Source organism: Protopterus annectens, chromosome 11.part0 (genome assembly GCF_019279795.1).
Source record: "Protopterus annectens isolate FY-2018-M chromosome 11.part0, PAN1.0, whole genome shotgun sequence".
Taxonomy (NCBI): Eukaryota; Metazoa; Chordata; order Ceratodontiformes; family Protopteridae; genus Protopterus; species Protopterus annectens.
The window spans coordinates 1,302,784,313-1,302,804,240 of NC_056745.1; positions in this window are offsets into that span (position 1 = coordinate 1,302,784,313).

Here is a 19,928-nt window from a genome sequence, read left to right on the forward strand (position 1 = left end):
AAGAAGTGATAGTTGCCCTTAGAGAGGGTAAGGAGACAGGGTTTAGAGTGGTAATGTGTACTAGAGAAAAGAAAAGAATGGAGAAGAGTGAGAAAGGGAGAATACGTGTGCTTGGTGATAGCATGGCTATAAGTGCAGGGGTGGGAGTAGATAGTAATGGAATTGAGTAGTGGTGGTGGATGTAAAATAACAAGGAGAGGTAGGGAAGAGTAACAAAAGATCAGGAAGGTAGTGTAGAGTAACAGAGATAGATATAGTTGCTAAGGGAGAGGTGATGGAGAAGATAGTAATGAAACTGAGTAGTTGGAGATGTAAATTAATTTGGAGAGGTAGTGTAGAGTAAGACGAGATCTGAAAAGGTAGTGTAGAGTAATAAGAGATGGATATAGGTGCTAAGGGAGAAATGATGGAAAAGGATAAGGTCAAGCTCAGTAGTAAATAATATCAGGTGGAAGAGATCAATGAATGTTAGGAAGGTAGAGCATGGATTGAGATAGGTAGACATATCAACAAGGAGAAATATGAAAGGAGGAAAGAGAAGAGAGTGAAATAAATTGGAGGGAAGGAAGGAGTGGCTTTGATTGGATGATGGAAATAAGGAGTGGGATTATACAAGTATAAATTTAAGTGTTGGGCTTACAGTGTTACTGGTGCAGGCATCTTTCATGGCACCACTTCCTCCTGCATTGTGGTGAACTTCAAATGCAGACCACAGTCATCCCAGTTCATCTTAATCTTGCACAATAAAATGTTAAAAATCATAGCAAAACAAACTCACAAGGACTCAAGTTGTAAAACAAACTATTAATGACAGTACATTAAACAAGCTTTTCAAAGAACATGTTGTGTTTGAACTCTGTGTGATCAGCTATTTGCCTGAACTGAACTGAGGTGGAAGACTATTCTAACAAGTGAAAAGGCCATAGTAAGGTGATACTTTACCTGTTTTGATGATGTTTTGAGTGTTCTTAATTAGTCCCACATAGGTAAATGCAATATCAACAGATTAATTAAACCAGGGCAATGATCTTTGTAAATCAATGATATATACTATTATAAGGATAGATATATTTGTAAACCAATGATATATAATCTTATTCCAGAGGTTCAGCCATTGTTACTTTTTTAACGACTCATGATGGTATGGGGAAATAGACCACTCAGTCTCAAACCAAAGTTTTTGATTATAGAGACTGGAAAAGCTCATTCAGACTCTGCCATAGATTGCTGGGAGGGAAAGCTTAGTTCGTTTTTGCTTTCTTGTATTTTGTATTGTTTCATTGCCTTCTTCTGTTTTGTATATTGCAGCATATTTTCTTTAGATTCTGTTTTACTTGTATTCTGATTTTAATTACATACTTAAACTAGGAAAGAGACCACTGCTGTGTCTGTTGTGAGTCACACAGAAATTACATTTTCCTCTACCTGCCCATCCCGGTGCTGTTATATTTTTAATCACAACTGTCTCTAGTTGCCTGCCTCTTATGCTAATTTGACCACATATTTCCTTACCTCTCCTCTTTCATTAGCTATTGTGTGTAAAAACAAAAGTATCATTGTATGAAATCACTCCCCTTCAGCCATTTAAATGTGTTGGCCATCCCACTGTATTCCATAGAGCCAGAACGCAAAGTGCCCACCCCTTCCAATTTATGTTACTCTTTCAAAATTAAGGGCTGTCCATTTAGCTTGCTAAAGCTTAAGTTACCCCCTCTTTCATATCTAATTGTTTAATGTACACTGCATGTCTTAGGATATTAACCCAGTTTTCCATCTTACCTTTTAAAATCTGCAAAATCTAGTCCAAGACCACCAATTATCGGAGAACCCACATTCTGCCTCTCAGTAGTAATCTTAGGATTAGTACTTTTGTTTTTGCTGCTGGTGAGAGAAGGGACATAGGGACCTTATTTCCTGGAAACTGCTGATAACCAGAAAGCCTGATAACTGCTTCCTAGGTACCAGCTTGGAATTTGTCCTTATAGTTTGCTCCTGGTGAGAGAAGGAGTGCAGTGCAATGATTCTTGACTGTTTCTGATTGGGCAGTGAGTGTATGTGTGTCCTACAGACCACTGTATCATCTGAACAAGACTGTTGACCACCAAAGAGCCTGTGGTCTGCTTCCTATCTTGGGATTGGTGCTACTGTTTTGTTTCTGGTGAGAGAAGAAGCAAAGGAGCATTATATCCCAGCAGCATTAAGCTGTGGTGGGACCAGCACTAGAAGCAGCCATTCAGTAGCCAATCAGGTAAATCTCCTCTTTTCACCATTGTTGACAAAGCTAATTCTTTCTTTTCAGTAAGTACTGTGTGATTAACTGCTGTTTAACCTAACTTCAGAATAGATCCCTAAATACTTCATCCATAAATCATCAGCATCTATGTATTTGTTTCGCTTCAAGTGTTTGGCAGTGCCCTGTATAGACACATGCACCTTGAGCTGATATTTTTCCTGTAAAAGCACCCTTGAAATTTACTAATACTTAGTTGCCCACAGCAACTAGTTTGCAGTAACAAGCCCTGCCCCCAGAGCAGCAAATCAGATACTTCTGACAATACTTTACTTCTAACATTAGTTTATATTCTCACTGCAACTGTCTAATAAATAAAAAAGACCTGTTGCCATGTCTGTGAACTTTCCCACTATTTCCGTTACCAGCTTGGATGATATGGGCAGCCTGAGGCAATGCAGAAATTGCCTCATGTTTACTGGCAACCAACTAATTCTCAAACAAACTGATACTGCATGTGAGAAATGTACTTACAAAATGTCAACGGAGGCAAAGTTCCCACATAAAGGCACTCCAAATGTCAATCAAGTTGTCAGTAGTGCGCATGCTGTACCCATCACACATAGATCAAAGCAGACACATAGACCCACATATGCTGAGACACTTAAATGTAACCTTCCTAAACCCCAGAGACCTCCTAGATGAAGTACACGTAACAAATACCCTCAGCAGCCCCAAATACACTCTTTCAAAACAATGCCCACATCAACACATACAGCTACATCTCATGGAGCCTCTACTTCTAAGCCCATAAGGCAAGCCACCACACTATCCACAATTCTGGTCACTAGGGACTCCATTGTGAGACACACTGATGTCCCTCTCACCAGGCTGAGTAAGAAGAAAGTCATAGTCAATTGCTTAGCAGGGGCCAGGATCTGCCATATTAAGATCACACTCAGGTCACTGAACCCACAAGTACCAATATGACCCATTTATAGTCCATGTGGGAGTAAATGACCTGAGACTTACCTCCTTAGACTATATGAAGAGAGACATTATGGAGCTCTCAGAATATGTATCTCAGGCATTGAGCAGAATTTTACCTTCTCCAAGGATGATGCCACAATATGAACAAAAGATGACGGACTTTAATATTTGGATTAGATTCTGGTGTCATTCTAAACAGGTGCAGTATTTGTCAGCATGGAAGGAGATGGGAACAGACTATGCTGCTTTGCCAGGGATGGTCTGCATTTCTCCCCTCTGGGCTTTTGAATATTAGCTAAAACACTGTCATTCCTCATAGTGCCTTTTCTACGTAATGCCAAACTGAATGTACTTCCAGCATAGCAAGTCAAAGTCAAGAAAATCTAAAGGTGTTACTGCTTAATGCTAGGAGTCTGAACAAGAAACTCCACTCCCTCCAAGCTCTCCTCACCCTAGAGAATGCTGATGTCTGTGCGGTCACTGAGACATGGTTTAAAGCCAAGGAGAGCACACCAGCAGTGCAAGGCTATAGTGCCTTCCACACATTTAACCAGCTACAATACAGATGGGGACTAAAGGTGGAGGTGTCTCAATTTACATCAAAAATAAATATACTTCAAGACTGGTCAAAAAGGACAATGCACTCGAGCTTCTCTATGTTCAAATCACCATAGGCAAAATCCCATACTACTTCCTTGCAAGATATAGGTCCCTCAGAAAACCCATAATAATTATTTAAACTTATTGAAAATACTAATCATCCAACCCAATACCATATTCATTGTCGACTTTAATTGACCCAGTATTAACTGGGAAACATATATGACACCAAATGTGCTGGTACAGAGATTCATGGATTTTATAAAGACAAATTGCCTAGACCAGATTGTCAGTACGCTGACCAAGCTGCAAATATAATGGAGTTGGTCCTCACTAATAATGGAGAGTGCTGCACACCCCCTAGTGTAATGTCTTATCTAAGGTCAGACCACAAACTAGACTCCTTTGAAGTAAAAATAAAATCCAGAACTCCAGCTAACCCTGGAATGTTCAGCAACTACCCTAAGGTTAGCCTCCTACTATTAAGTGATAACCTGGCAAATTTCAAGCCCCTATAAACCCTGAAAACAGTGATGCGTACACAGAACTGTTGACAAAAACCCTATACAAGCATGTTAATATCTGCATAGAGGCAGTTGGAACCACCATTAAGATGTACAGAACTAACTCAACAAACAAGCCATCCTAGTGGAATCGCAATATCAATAGGCTGTATAAAAGATGGAAGAAAATTGTGGCAAAAATTAGGAGGCATAGCACCCAGCAGGATAAAAGTACTTTCATCAAATTAAACAAACAGTTCAGAGGACATATAAAGTCTACCAAAGCCAAATTTGAGGTAAATTTGGCCTCCCAGGCTAAGAACAACCACAAGGCGTTCAGTAGCTATGTTGGCAACCTCAAAGACAATACACAATTGTGTGTGGAGCTCATTGTTAATGTAGCAACCTATACTGAACCAGAAGATACAGCAAACCTACTGGCAAAAAATTCAGCTTTAACTTTACCTCTCTCTCCCCCTCAACCTCTCCTCAGAGAATACTATCAAATATAACACCCCCTACTATTACTAGGGAAGAGGTCCTCAATGCTCTCTGTAAGGCCAAGAACACCGCATCAATGGATCCAGACAATATCCCTGGATGTCTTCTAAATAGCATGAAACATGACCTGTCAGGCCATATGGGATTGCTGTTTAACTGTAACCTCCAAAATGCAGAACTGCAACAGTCATCCCTCTGCACAAAGATGGGCCATCTACAGACCCTAGAAACTATAGACCCATAAGTCACACTAGTCTCATATGCAAAGCCATGGAAAGAATTATCATGGAAATGATCAATGACATGTCTGGACACTGGACTCAGCCCAGTTTGGTTTCATTGAGGACAGGTCATGCCTACTCATCCTGGTGGACTTCTTTGAGAAAGTTGCCAAAGCAATGGATGAAGGCAAAACAGTTCACACTGCCTACCTTGACCTGGCCAAGGCATTTGACACAATATCCCAGACAGGCATTGTTGACAAACTCAAGAGGTTATGTATAAACCCTTATGTCATCTGGTAGATAGCCAGCTGGCTCACAGCCAGGACCCAGGAAGTTCAAATTGGGGAGTCCACCTCTACAAAGTGGTCAGTCACAATCGGAGTTCCTCAGGGATTGGTCCTGGGACTGCTCCGTTTTAGAATTTACTTCTCTGAAGTCAAGGCCAACGTCAAGTGCCTCTGGCTGACAAAATTTGCAGATGATCGCAAATTACTAGCAATCATAGAATCCCCCATCGACCCACATATTCTCCAAGAAGGGCTGACCAAGAAAAATAACTTGTGTCAGAGCCATGAACAAAAACTAAATGCCAAGAAATGCATAATAGTATCCTTCAGGAAGTCATCACCCTTGGTAACTATTATACTGACAACACACCCACAAGACTTGTCCCAGTAATCAGGGACTTGGGGACACACATAGACAGTAATCTAGCCTTTGACCATCATGTGTCCACAGTAGTGAGGAAATCATTCTATGTTGTGCAACTTATAAACAAAGATATGGCATTTAGGGTCCTAGGAGGTCATTGTTTCACTGTATTCGCATTCATCAGACCTATCATTGAGTACAATGTCCCCATTGGAATGTACCTAACCAGGCACATGCAACAACTGAACACACGAAAATCCACCACAGCAATACAAGGAAGCAGCTACACCAAGGACGAAGCTTCGTCTTTGGTGTATCTGCTTCCTTGTATTGCTGTGGTGGATTTTCGTGTGTTTGGTTATCGTTGTGGATCCTTGGTTTGGTGTCCAGTGAATTTTTGTACATGCAACAACTGGAAGGTCCACAGAGGTTCCTCACTAAAAGAATACAGGGAATGAGTAACATGTCCTATGTACACCATCTCACGGGCCTATCCCTGTATTTAGTCTCTTACAGACTGTTGAGAGGAGATCTATGCCTGACCCCACCCTGATGTACCTACTGCATATCTGCAAAATAAACAGCACCAGAATTAAACATTCTAAAGGCTTAAACCTTGCCTTTGATAGAAATAGGACCTACTGGAGAGACAGGTATGCATCCTAGAGACTACCACTTCTCTGGATCAGGCTCCCCATCCATGTGAAGTACAGTTTCTCCCTTACACAATTCAAGTGTAACTTGTATAATTGGATGGGGAACAGTAAATTCATCCCTGGTGTGGCACCTATGTCTCTAATGGGCACAGGCAACCTGTGAATGGTTCATCTCCCAGGACCTTGCTTAAACCTATCAAGGGTAACAGAACTTGTCAGAGATTTGGGATGCATGGCTAAGCTTAAAAAGGCCTTTGTGGTCATTAGCCTAGTACACATGCATGAACCTATAGTCCATTTCTAGTTTCAGGAACAAATTAATTTTAGTTCACTCATGACCAAAGGGTCATGTACTAGTTTAAATGTAAAGAGGGCTCTGGTTATTGTAGAAACTGTATCCAATGTAATCTGATGGTCCACCTGATGCAAGCTTCAATTGTTTATTAATTTCTTTAGGAATTAAATCCAATAAATCCAATTTTATTTACAGAAGCTAAGTATTTCAATAGGTCCAGAAAAGCAATGACCGAAATGTGATCTGCAAGTCACTGCTGTCTGGGTTTAGGTTACAAAAGTGCATCACTTTAGTATTCATTTCTTTAAGAGCCAGTCTGCTTTGGTTACAGGATAGTATGAGACTGCCAAAGCGAGCATGCATGATATCAAACAGCATTAAGTAAAGAATATAATAGTGTGGAATGATGTGCAAATTGTATTAGTGTGATATAACCTCATATTACTGGTAAATACTGTGAATAATAGGGAAACCAAGGATAGAACCTTGAGGAACTTCATTCCTGGCAAAATGAAATGCCAAGATAAAGTGCTGGCAGGCTCACTTCAAATAGTTAGAAAAGTAGCTCTGAAACTAATTCATCTCCTCGTTACTGACAAATTATATTCGATATAGTCAGTAAAGCAGCCTGAAACCAGCGTATTAAATACAACTCTCAGACAAACTCATTCGTTTTAAACCACTGCTTAAACAACATCTTAACCAATCCTGGTCCTGCACATGCTTATCACAAGATTAAGACTTTGTATTCACTTTTATGATACTCTTCAAAAACTCTCCGTAAACAGGAACCTCTTACTGAAATGACAAAACAGTTTTTATATGTAACTGCTGCCTATACAATCCACTACATTGCATGTGGGCTTTCTCTTCAGTACGTTCCACCTCTATAAAATCTTAGAATGTATAAATATAACTACTGTTTGTGTATAAATGTAAATAGATATGCAACTACTCTGTATTTAAATGGAACTTGGTATAAAGCAATGTAAGCAAATGGAGCTTTTTTCCCCCGGGCCTCCGCTGAAAATGGGTATTACCCAGTTGGACTTTCCCATTAAACAAGGACAAATAAATATATAAATAGTAAATTGTTGCCTTTTTACAGAATCCATTGACTATCAATCTGTTTGCTGACAAGCTATGATCAATGATGTCAAATGCATTGGAAAAATTAAAGAAAACAGAAGCAATGGGCTGAACTTTTTCCCTGCAGGAAGATTCCTAACTTTCAAACTCTTCAGTGGCTGAGTTTGTGTTATGACCAGCTCTGAAGGCATGCTGTGTGTGAACTGGTGTACAGTGTTCTGGTAAGTACTGGTTCATTTGTAGATGAATTACACTTTGCAAGAGGTTAGCAAATGTGTTAACAGCACCCTGTATGGAGTGCAGTTAACCACCTTCAAAAATCGACTTCCTTTCCATATGGCTATTATTTTGCTTTGCTAATATTCTTGTGCTACTGTGCATTTCTGTAAACTCCTTTTAGTTAGTGTAATTAATGAGAAAACAATAAATAGTGCAAACGTTCTAATAAAATCCAGTGTTGGATTACTAGTCCCCAAAGCGACAGTACCTAAACTTCTTTTAGTTAGCGTAATTAATGAGAAAACAATACATAGTGCAAACGTTCTAATAAAATCCAGTGTCGGATTACTAGTCCCCAAAGCGACAGTACAATAATGAGGGAAATGTACTCACAAGCGAGGAGAGTGTGTTGAGCAGATGGAAAGAGTACTTTGAGGGACTGATGAATGAAGAGAATGAGAGGGAGAGAAGGTTGGATGATGTGCGGATAGTGAATCATGAAGTGCAGTGGATTATCAAGGAGGAAGTAAGTATAGCTATGAAGAGGATGAAGAATGGCAGGGCTGTTGGTCCAGATGACATACCTGTGGAAGCATGGAGGTGTTTAGGTGAAATGACAATGGATTTTTAACTAGATTGTTTAATGAAATCTTGGAAAGTGAGAGGATGCCTGAGGAATGGAGAAAAAGTGTTTTGCTACCGATTTTTAAGAATAAGGGTGATGTGCAGAGCTGTAGTAACTACAGAGGGATTAAATTGATCAGTCACAGCATGAAGTTATGGGAAAGAGTAGTAGAAGCTAGGTTAAGAAGGGAGGTGATGCTTAGTTATCAGCAGTATGGTTTCATGCCACGAAAGAGCACTACAGATGCGATGTTTGCTCTGAGAGTGTTGATGGAGAAGTACAGAGAAGGTCAGAAGGAGTTGCATTGTGTCTTCGTGGACTTGGAGAAAGCATAAGACAGGGTGCCTAGAGAGGAGTTGTGGTATTGTATGAGGGAGTCGGGTGTGTCAGAGAAGTATGCAAGAGTGGTACAGGATATGTACGAGGGTAGTGTGACAGTGGTGAGGTCTGCGGTGGGAGTGACGGATGTGTTTAAGGTGGAGGTGGGATTACATCAAGGATCAGCTCTGAGCCCTTTCTTATTTGCAATGGTGATGGACAGGTTGACAGACGAGATCAGACAGGAGTCCCCGTGGACTATGATGTTTGCAGATGACATTGTGATCTGTAGTGAGAGTAGGGAATAGGTGGAGGAGACCCTGGAGAGGTGGAGATATGCTCTAGAGAGAAGAGGAATGAAGGTCAGCAGGACTAAGACAGAATATATGTGTGCGAAAGAGCGGGAGGCTAGAGAAATGGTGAGGATGCAGGGAGTAGAGATGGCAAAGGTATATAAGTTTAAATACTTGGGATCAACAGTTCAGAGTAATGGGGAGTGTGGAAGAGATGTGAAGAAGAGTGTACAGGCAGGATGGAGTGGGTGGAGAAGAGTGTCAGGAGTGATTTGTGACAGACAAGTACCAGTAAGAGTGAAAGGGAAGTCTACAAGAGGGTAGTGAGACCAGCTATGTTATATGGGTTGGAGACAGTGGCATTGACAAAAAGGCAGGAGTCAGAGATGGATGTGGCAGAGTTAAAGATGTTAAGATTTGCACTGGGTCTGACAAAGGTGGACAGGATTAGGAATAAGTATTTTAGAGGGTCAGCCCAGGTTGGAAGGTTTGGAGACAAAGCCAGGGAGGCAATATTACGTTGGTTTGGACATGTGCTGAGGAGGGATGCAGGGTTTATTGGGAAAAAGATGCTAAGGATGAAGTTGCCAGGTAACAGGGAAAGAGGAAGGCCTAAGATAAGGTTTATGGATGTGGTGAGAGAGGACATGCAGGTGTTTGGTGTGACAGAGCAAGATGCAGAGGACAGGAAGAAATGGAAACAGATGATCCGCTGTGGTGACCCCTAACGGGAGCAGCCGAAAGAAGAAGAAGACTATTTACTGTCTTCTAGAAAATTCTAAGTCCACAAATGGAGACATGGGTATACATCTGGCTGTAATCAAAGGTACTGTTTTTTTTTTTGTCACAGCACATGTCTCTTTCCTTTAAAATGTCATTCCACATGACATAGGGTACAAGTTTAGCCTGATATTTTGATGTAATACAACCATGTTTACAAATAGTAAAATTTAATATTTGTTTCATTCCTTTAGACCTTATTCTATCCAACATTTTTTTATGTTTAAGAATGACTCAGCTGGAACTAGTACTAATGTCCAAGCCTACACCAAAAAAGTATATGAGCACCTACATAGCTATATGGACTCAGCAATACCTGACAGGACCAAATCATCTTCCTCAAGGAAGAGTAAACCTGTCTGGTGGACAGGAGCAGTAAACAAACTCTATAATAAAAGGGAAAAATTGCTGTCTAGGACCAAGAAGGAGCAGGTGCCTAATTGGAAACAAACTCTCCTTTGTCTGAACAACAAATAAGGTCAACTGATGAAATCCTGTAAGGCTAATTTTGAGTTCAAATTGGCTACATCCACCAAGGACAATCACAAGGTGGTCTTCACATATGTCTGCAATCTCAAAGGTAACACCCAAATCTGCTCTGGACTGGTGGTCAATAACACCACATACACAAATCCCATAGATATAACCAATGTACTGGCAGATACCCCCATCAGTAAACTAGGACATCCCCAGCACCTGCCCCCTCCCCTCATCACCAGGGATCAGGTCTTTAATTTTCTCTCAAAGGCAAAAAATACAGTCTCCATGGGACCCGATAACATCCCTGGGCTGTATCCTACATGAACTCAGTCATGAGATCTCAGCTCCATTAGGCACCCTATTCAACCAAAGACTGAGCACCGGCTTCATCCCAGTTGAATGGAGGACAGCCACTGTCATCCCTCTGCACAAAGGTGAAGCATTCACTGACCCAGGCAATTATAGGTCCATCAGCCTAACTAGCCTGATCTGCAAGGCATTGCAATGCATTATCATGGACCTTATAAACAAGGACATTGGCAACCTCCAAGTGCATGACCCCACACAGTTTGGTTTTATCAAAGGGAGATCATGCCTGTTAAACTTGGTTGACTTCTTCGAAACAGTCATCACAGCCCTGGATGACAGTATTCACCACTCGGGCATAATCGATAAACTCTTCCCTGCTAGGCCTCAACCCGTATGTTACCAGATGGGTAGCTAACTGGTCACTGATAAAACCCACTCAGTCAAAATAGGGGAACCCACCTCTAGTAGTAGACCCGTAACGAGCTGTGTACCCCCAGGATAGGTCTTGGGGCCTCTACTGTTTGGGATATACTTTTCTGAGGTGCAAGACAAAATCAGTGGTTTGTGGCTGACCAAGTTTGCAGTTGACTGCAAGCTGGCCACTGTCTTAAATTCCTCTAGTGATGTGAACATCCTCCAGGAGGGCCTTACCCAAACTAATGACTGGTGCCAGAAGCATGGCCTCAAATTGAATGTCAAGAAATGCATCATTATCCCCTTTAGGGAAAATGGCATCCCCACTAATTATTACATTAATAACAATATACTAAGCATGCAATCAGTTGTAAGGGACTTGGGGACCCAGGTTGAAAACAACCTGACTTTTGACCACCACATTGCCTCCGTTGTACGGAAGGCTTTCTACATGGCCCACCTCATAAATAAGGGTATTTCATACAGGAACAAGGAGATCATAACATCCCTGTATTCCTCCCTTATCAGACCATTATTGAGTACAATGCCCCCTTCGGCATGTACTTGCCAAGCACATGCAGCAGCTGTTGAGACCACAGAGGTTCCTGACCAGGAAAATCCAGGGTCTCAAACACCTATCCTATACAGATAGGCAAAAAGCCCTGTCCCTCTACTCAGTCTCATACAGGCTGCTCAGAGGTGACCTTTTTCTGGCATACAAGGCCATCTCAGACCCAGCCTTTATGGAGTTTCTACATATCCATTAGTTAAACTCCACTCATGCAATTCACATGCAAGACCTTAACCTGGTCTGTGACATTAACAGAACTTGTTGGCGGGCTTGATTTGTGTCCCAAAGACTCCCCTCTGTGGACTAGACTCCCTCTCCATGTCAAGCAGAGTACCTCTCTAGCTCTCTTTAAGAGGAACCTGGATGACTGGATGGGAAACTGAAAATACACCCCTGGGATCCCACCTGTGTCCCTGCTGGACAGGGAAAACAGGTGCTGACTTTGAGGGAACATGAGCAAAATTCTTGGCTAGGCTTGTAAGGGCCTCTGGGCCAGTAGCCTAGTATCATCCTATGAACCTATGAGCTTATTTAGGTAAATTAACTCATTCACTCCAATGGAACACAGGAAGTTTACACTGTAACTTCCAATGGGCAGAGCCTAAGCCTTTTGACATATCATAAAAAAATCAGTTAATATCTATTTACCTGTACTAGACTGAGATCAAATATTAATGCAGTTGAGTTTGCCATTGTGTAAGCTTTAAGATGAAATAATTAAAAACCTTGTACATAGCATGGTTTTGGAATTATTGATGCAAATATGAATAAGCAGTATTTGATGCCTAGAAGTGTCAGTAGGAGTTGACTGCAGGTGCACCTGGGGGGGGGGGGGTCACTCGGATGTAATGAGTTAAAGGTGTACCTGTGGGTGTACACCTATATTTGCAAATCTTGTCTTATCTTGACTGAGTGGGAAAAGACAGTTCTTTATTATTTAGATATTTTTAAGTGAATGCCTTTGTGTGCAAGGTTCACTGATAAACTGCTTTTTTGGGGTTAATTCTGTCTACGATGAGGTTATGAACTTCATGGGGAAATCACCAATAAAGTGAGATTCTTACATTTTACTTTTTCATGCAATTCTAAATCAGTATTTTTTTAGATGAGTTTTTTTTCCAGTATATATAGAAAGCCAACTTTTGGTGACAATTATATACATACTACTGCTAAACATGTATTATATATAAAATAATGCAATAATGAATCAATAGATCAGGCTTTCTAAGTTGATTACAAGTAATTGTGCATCAAATCATCATCATCATCATCATTGTCATCACCCTCCCTTTTTTCCAGTTTTCTTCATGGGCTTAGGGTGTTGTGACAACTGTCTTTATCTTTCTTGACCCAATGCCACTCTCTTACCTTCTTTGGTGGTCATGCCTGACTGTTGCCGTTCTTTTCTCATGTAAGCCATCCATCCCTTTGGCTGATATCCGTGTTTCCTCCTGCCTTCTTCCTGTCTCTCCCAAATCTTCTTCCCCAGATTGTCTTCTGGTTTTCTGCACATGTGCCTGAAGCAAAGTAATTCATTCTTTTTTACCTTCTTTGCATTTGGAGCTAGTTTGGCTTTTGCTTTGGTGTCCTTATTTCTTTGTCTGTCCCGCAGTGTGTATCTACCACCCATCTCAGGCGCTTCATCTCCATCTTCTCTAGCTTCCTTAACTGCTCTGCCTTCACTGCCCAGGTTTCTTTACCACATAGTAGTACTGGTTGCACACTGTTTTGTATATCTTACGTTTCAGCTTATTTGGCATTCATCTGTCAAACACTATATCTGACTCCGTGTGACACTTGGCTGTAGCCCCTCAATTCTAGCTCTGGACTCCTCATTTAGACTTCCCTTCTCTTCAATCAACCCTCCAAAATAACTAAAGTTGTCAACCTGTTAAATTACTTTCCCTTCTATCCCAATTTTTAACTTTTTCTCATTTTCCCTATCTGCTTTTATAACAACTGTCTTGTCTGTACTGAGTTTCGTCCCATGTATGTTTAGTTTTGCATCACATTCCTTGTCATTTGCTGAAATTCTTTTTCAGAGTCTGCTTGTAATGCCGCATTGTCTGCATATAGCAACTTTGTTGATCTTTCCCCACCAAACTGTTTGATAATGTAGTCTATCACCAGTATGGTGACACTCGTCCTAAGGTTCCTGGACTTTGTTAATACAAATGCTCTGGGACAGATAGTTTGCACCCCCACAAGGGGGTTGAATGTCCTAGATGTATTACTCACCAACATAGGGGTCTCTGCACATCCTCTGTGTGTTGCCCTCCCTGGTTAGATCTGATCATAAATCAGTCTCATTTGACGTAATGATAATAACTGACCCCCTCAAGACCAAAAAGGATGAAAAATTTATCCAATGCAAACTATAGCCTCCTAAGTGATGGCATAAATAGTTTCAAACTCCCTGCTACCAGTGTCAAACAATGACTCCTATACAGAGGTGTACACAAATGCCCTGTATAAACAACTATACAAATGTATAGACTTGGCTGTACCTGAACAGATCAAAACAATGTCCTCATTAAAAAAAAAAAAGAAAAAAAAAAGCCACCCTGGTGGACATCAAGCATAAATAAGTTATACAACAAGAGGAATATATCTTATAAAGTCCTCTAAAGTGAATTACAAAGCTAAGCTAGCATCCCTAGCCAAGGATAATCGCAAGGCATTTTTTAGCTACATCAGGAATCTAAAGGGAAAGGTCCAGCTTTGTGCTGAACTAGAAGTGCAATCAGATTTGGTGCAAACTTCATCCCCATGTCCCCACCAGACATATCCCATAGCATACCTGGCATTAGTCCTCTACCTAGTATCTCCAAAGAGCAGGTCATAACTGCACTCTCCATAGCCAAAAACACAAACTCTATGGGACCGGATAACATCCCAGGCGGCCTACTAAATGTTCTAAAACAGGACCTAGTGGAACTACTTGGCATTCTCTTTAACCACAGTTTAAGTACTGGCTTTGTCCCAGCAGAGTGGAAAACAGCAACAGTAATTTCCTTGCACAAAGGGGGTCCATCAACTGACCCTGGCAGCTATAGAACCATAAACCTAACCGGCCTTATCTGCAAGGCCATGGAGAGAATCATCATGGACCTTATCAACAAAGACATAGGTGACCTTCAAACTCTGATCCAACCCAATTTGGCTTTGTTAAGAGTAGATCATGCTTATTAAACCTGGTGGACATCTTCGAGAATATCTCCAAAGCCCCGAATAAAGGCAAAACAATACATACAGCCTATCTTGACTTAGCCAAGGGTTTTGACACAATTCTCCACTCAGGCATCATTGACAAATTCAGCCAGTTGTGAATGAACCCATATGTCACTAGACTGATTGCCAACTGACTCACCCCCAGAATGCTTACAGTCAAAGCTAGGGATTCCACCTCTGGTAGCTGACCAGTTACCAGTGGTATACCACAAGGATCTGTGCTGGGCCTCCTACTGTTTGGAATCTATTTTTCAGAAGTCCAGGTGAAAATAGATGGCCTGTGGCTTACCAAGTTCACAGATGACTGCAAGCTGGGTGCATTCATTGAGTCCCCCAAAGATGTTGACATACTACAAAAAGGGCTTACACAGACAAATGGTTGGTGTCAAAGCCACAGACTTAAACTAAATACACAAAAAAAGCATTATTATCCCTTTCAGTAAAGGGGAAGTCCTTGCAAATTACAATATTAACAGTACCCTCTTTAGCTCAAACCCTGTGGTGAGAGATTTGGGAACACAGGTCCATAGCAACCTTAACTTCGATCACCATGTGTCCACAGTGGTAAGGGGCCTTCTATGTTGCACGTCTCATAAGTAAGGGCATCGCATCCAGAGCTAAGGATGTTATAACTCCTCCATACTCATCCCTTATCAGACCACTAATAGAGTACAATGCTCCTTTCTCTATGTACCTCACCAGACACCTGCAGCAGCTGGAGAGACATCAGAGGTTTCTCACCAAGAAAAGTCAGGGCTTTCAACACATTACCTACATGGCAGACTGAAGGCCCTGTCACTGTACTCTGTATCTTATAGCCTGAAGAAAGAGATGACTTGTGTCTGGCCTACCGGATAGTCCTGGACCCTGCCCTAAAAGAAATGCTGCACATCCGCAAGTCAAGTGGGACAAGATTCACTCACTTTAGGGATCTTAACCTAGCCTGCGATATTAACAGGACATATTGGCGAGACAGGTATGTCTCCCAGAGATTGCCTCTCATCTGGAACAAACTCCCAGTTTTTATAAAACTGAGCTCCTCAATGACCCTATTTAAGCATGACTTAGACAACTGGATGGGAGACCATAAATTTACCCTGGGGATGTCATCTTTGTCCCTGTTGGAGCTGCAAATATAGACTATACAACTTGGTCAATAAGGGAACATGGGTATAACATGGCTAGGCTTATAAAGGCCCTAGGGCCAGTAGACCAGTAGTATCCTATGAACCTATGAACCTATGAATGTCATGGGCTCAGACCTGGACCCTGATGCACAACCACTCCCACTTAGACCCCCTCTAAGTCTGAAGACTGTTCATGCTTGTGTCATTGGGTCCTTGTACATAGTCTACACTAATTCCACTAATGTTTCAGGGACTTGGAACCATTACAGGACTACCCAAATTAGCTTTTTTGGGATCTTGTCATATGCTGTGTCTGTGTCTAGATATACCAAGCTGGACTCTTTCTCCATCTCTAGCTTCTTCTCAGCTATCTGTCTCTATGCAAACTTTGGGTCAGTTGTGCTGCATCCTGACCTGAATCCAAAGGGTTCATCTCCAATCTCACTTTCTACTGCTCCACACATTTGTTTATTAATCACCCTCTTCAGAGTTTTCATGCAGTGTAACAGGAGGTTGATACTTTATACTGTCTGTGGCTGTGAATGTCCCCTTTGCTCTTGTACACTGGCTCTAGAATGGTTATTCTCCATTCAATCTCTGATGCACCTTTCTCACCATACTGCTACGAGTACCCTCTTGTGCCATTTCTTCCCTAGCTCATTCAACATCTTGTTAATATCTGCTGTGACCTCACCTGATCCTACTGCTTTCCTTGACTTAATTTCCCCCAGTGCTGTTCTTACTTATTCTAGTGTGGGTTCTTCTTCCTCTGTTATCTGTTGTAGTCTATTTGGGGTAGCACAGCTTCTGTGGGGTTTCTTCAATCAGAAGCTGTTGTAAATTCTACTTTAATCTGCCTTTGATGTCCTGTGGACCAGTGAACAAGTTGTTGCTGCTTCTGGCATCCCTCATGAAGGGTGTCTGATGACTTTTTTCTTTTTCTTTCTGTCTTTGCCTTGCAACCTGATAACGTTTCTTTGTGCCATCTGCTGACAACACTTTCTCTTTCACTTTGCTACTGAGACACCTGTCTTAGCCTGTTTGTCAGCCAACCTATATTCCCTCTTAGCCTGGTCTGATTCCCTCTTGTTCTTGCACTCCTTACTTTTGATGACTTCCTAGATATCTATATTCCACCACCAGCTTTCTTTGTGTACTTTACTTCCATACCTAGCTCAGCCATATATCTGTAATATAGTCTTCACACATGCTGTTTTGAGATCTGCCATTTTTCTTCAACTACACCTATTTCCACTTCTTCCTGAGGTGCTACAGCCCTGAATGTTTCCTTGAACTTTTGTACCTTAACTCCGGTCAGCTTCCAGGGTTTTCAGCCTAGCTTCTGTTAACCTTGGCTTAAGAGCATTCTCTGACCATTGCTTGCAGCTGATTGTGGCCACAGTGGTTTATGCTGTGTGCTGACTGTTTTGCTGGTGATGAGTATACAATCTCTGACTCTACCCCAATGCCCTTTCCTTAATAGGAGGAAGACTACCTGAGTTGCATGTTGGCACTCTTGTATATGATCTTGTGACTGTCTCTCTTGCCAAACCATGTATTGTCTGTCATGAAGCCATTAACTAGACATCTAGAATGGCCTCTCCTTTTTTATACATGTTGCCCTACCCATGTGGACCCAAGCAGTCCTCATATCCTGTTCTGTCTATCCAGATATGAGCATTCTGGTCCCTTTTTATCAACACCAAGTCATGTTGTCCTGCTTTATATGGCAGGTTTTGAAACTTATTTATTTATCCTTTGTTGACTGACTTAATCCTACTAGGCTAATGGCCTCTATTCAGGTGAGCCCTAAGGTGGTATTGCTACTGCTAGGGGGAGTTTGGTCAGAGCATCTAGGAAGTTCCCACACTTTTTTGTCTTTGGAGGTGCTAGATGGTGACAGAGGGCTGTTGCAACAGTGAGGAAGAGATTTAAAAGATGCAGCAGCATGAAGGAAGAGAGAAAAGCCAAGGGGGGTTTGAAGGTGGAAAATAAGCATGTGAAGAAAAACAATGTTCGATATGTTGAATCAGAATGCAGATAAAGATTCCTGCATGGTGGATGTTACAAATGAGCTGCATTTAGCTGTCTCAATGGAAAGTGAGGTAAGTGAGTACATTCGACTAGTGCTGATAACAGAAGTGGCATCAGGAGGGCTTGCAGGCGATATTCTGTTGAAAATAATTGAGCAGGATAATCCAGGTGAGTTCTGCTGTTTCATGGAGTGAGATGGCAGATAACTTTTTCAGGAGTGCTGAGGATGATAATGTGGAGATGGAACCAGGTCATGTGACAGCAGAGAATGCAGCGATGAAATCCTGTGCAACAGTGACAGAAAGTTAAAGAGGAAAGCATTGACAAAATGAGAAGGGGGTCTGGTGTCATGGAAACACAGAATGCAGCAGGTAAAGCTTGAGCAGCAGTGACACAGGTAAAAAAGAAAAGCAGTGAGTAAAACTGTTTTTAAAAAGGAGAGAAGGCCATTTGTGAGAATGAGAGCAAACAAATTAGACTATAATAGACAGATATTATGTATGGGACAATTTGGTCACTGTTTTGGGATTTAAAGCTCAATAAATCTGGTCTTTTATACAGATAAGGACAGATACTTTCTGTGATGTAACCTTTGAAAGTGAGAAACTGAAGATAAAATTTCTGGAACTGTGTGACAAAAAGTACATTTATCCGTGGAGCTATTGTTTTTTCTGGTATTAATGTAAATATTAAAAATATTACTTTGCAGTTTAGAACTGATGAAATGAAAGTAGAAGATGTTAAAAGATGTATGCAGGGTTTGTGGGAAACTGTTGATACCACTGTGAAAGTGAGAGATGAGAGAAACGTATGGACCAGTAAGTAAAGGTTTGGAAGCTGTTTTGAAATGTGAACAAAAACTTGGTAAAACACTTGCCAAGCATTATGTTTGTGGCTGTTTAGAGAGGGACATTAAGATATGCTGGTCTGCCTAAATCATGTTTTTTTTTTTTTTGTCAGGACTTTTCTCATTTATTTAATGATTGTGACAAGTTACAATGTAACCAGTGTGGGGAGAAAGGACATAGAGTAAGGTGTGTGGATGAATGCAGGTTGTATAAAACAGGACACTTTTGGATGTATTGTCAAGAGCAAACAGTAAACAATGAAAAAGAAGGGGAAAGGAAAGAAAACATACAAGAGGCAAAGGGACAGAGAGAGGGAGAGAGAGATAGGTGAAGAAGAAACTATAGAACAACAATATAGAGGGGAAAAGGAGCGAGTATGTATACAGGAAGAGAGTTCAGGAGAAGGGACTGGCACTTTAGTTTTTAAAGTTTTAGCTAGAGCAAAATCTGATTCTGAGGCTCAAGGATTATTTGTACATAAACCCAAGAAAAAATGTTCAGTAGGGGAAAGAGTAAAAATAAGAAAATGAAAATTTATGAATATTTTCCCTAAACTTAAAAAGAAGGAAAAGCAACATTTTTAGAGTACTTTCAGTACATGTGAACAGCATTATTAGCACTGTAAGAAGGATAGCAAAACTGGAATGGTATGCTAAATGTGTTGCGGATATTATTATATTAGAGGATGCAGGATTACTGATAAATGAAGAAAAAAACAGAAAAAATATGAGATAGAAATATAATTTGGAACTTAGGAAGTTAAAGTTGTTCTGGAGTGGCTGTGTTGTATAAAGAAAGTGGAAATACTACATGTAATGTTAGTAAGGATGGGAAGGTTAACTGCTGTCAATGTAAGGTGGAAAGAACATGTTTATCACATTATAGCAATGCATACATATCCAACTAGCAAAGAAAGAGAGAATACGTTTCAGCAAATATT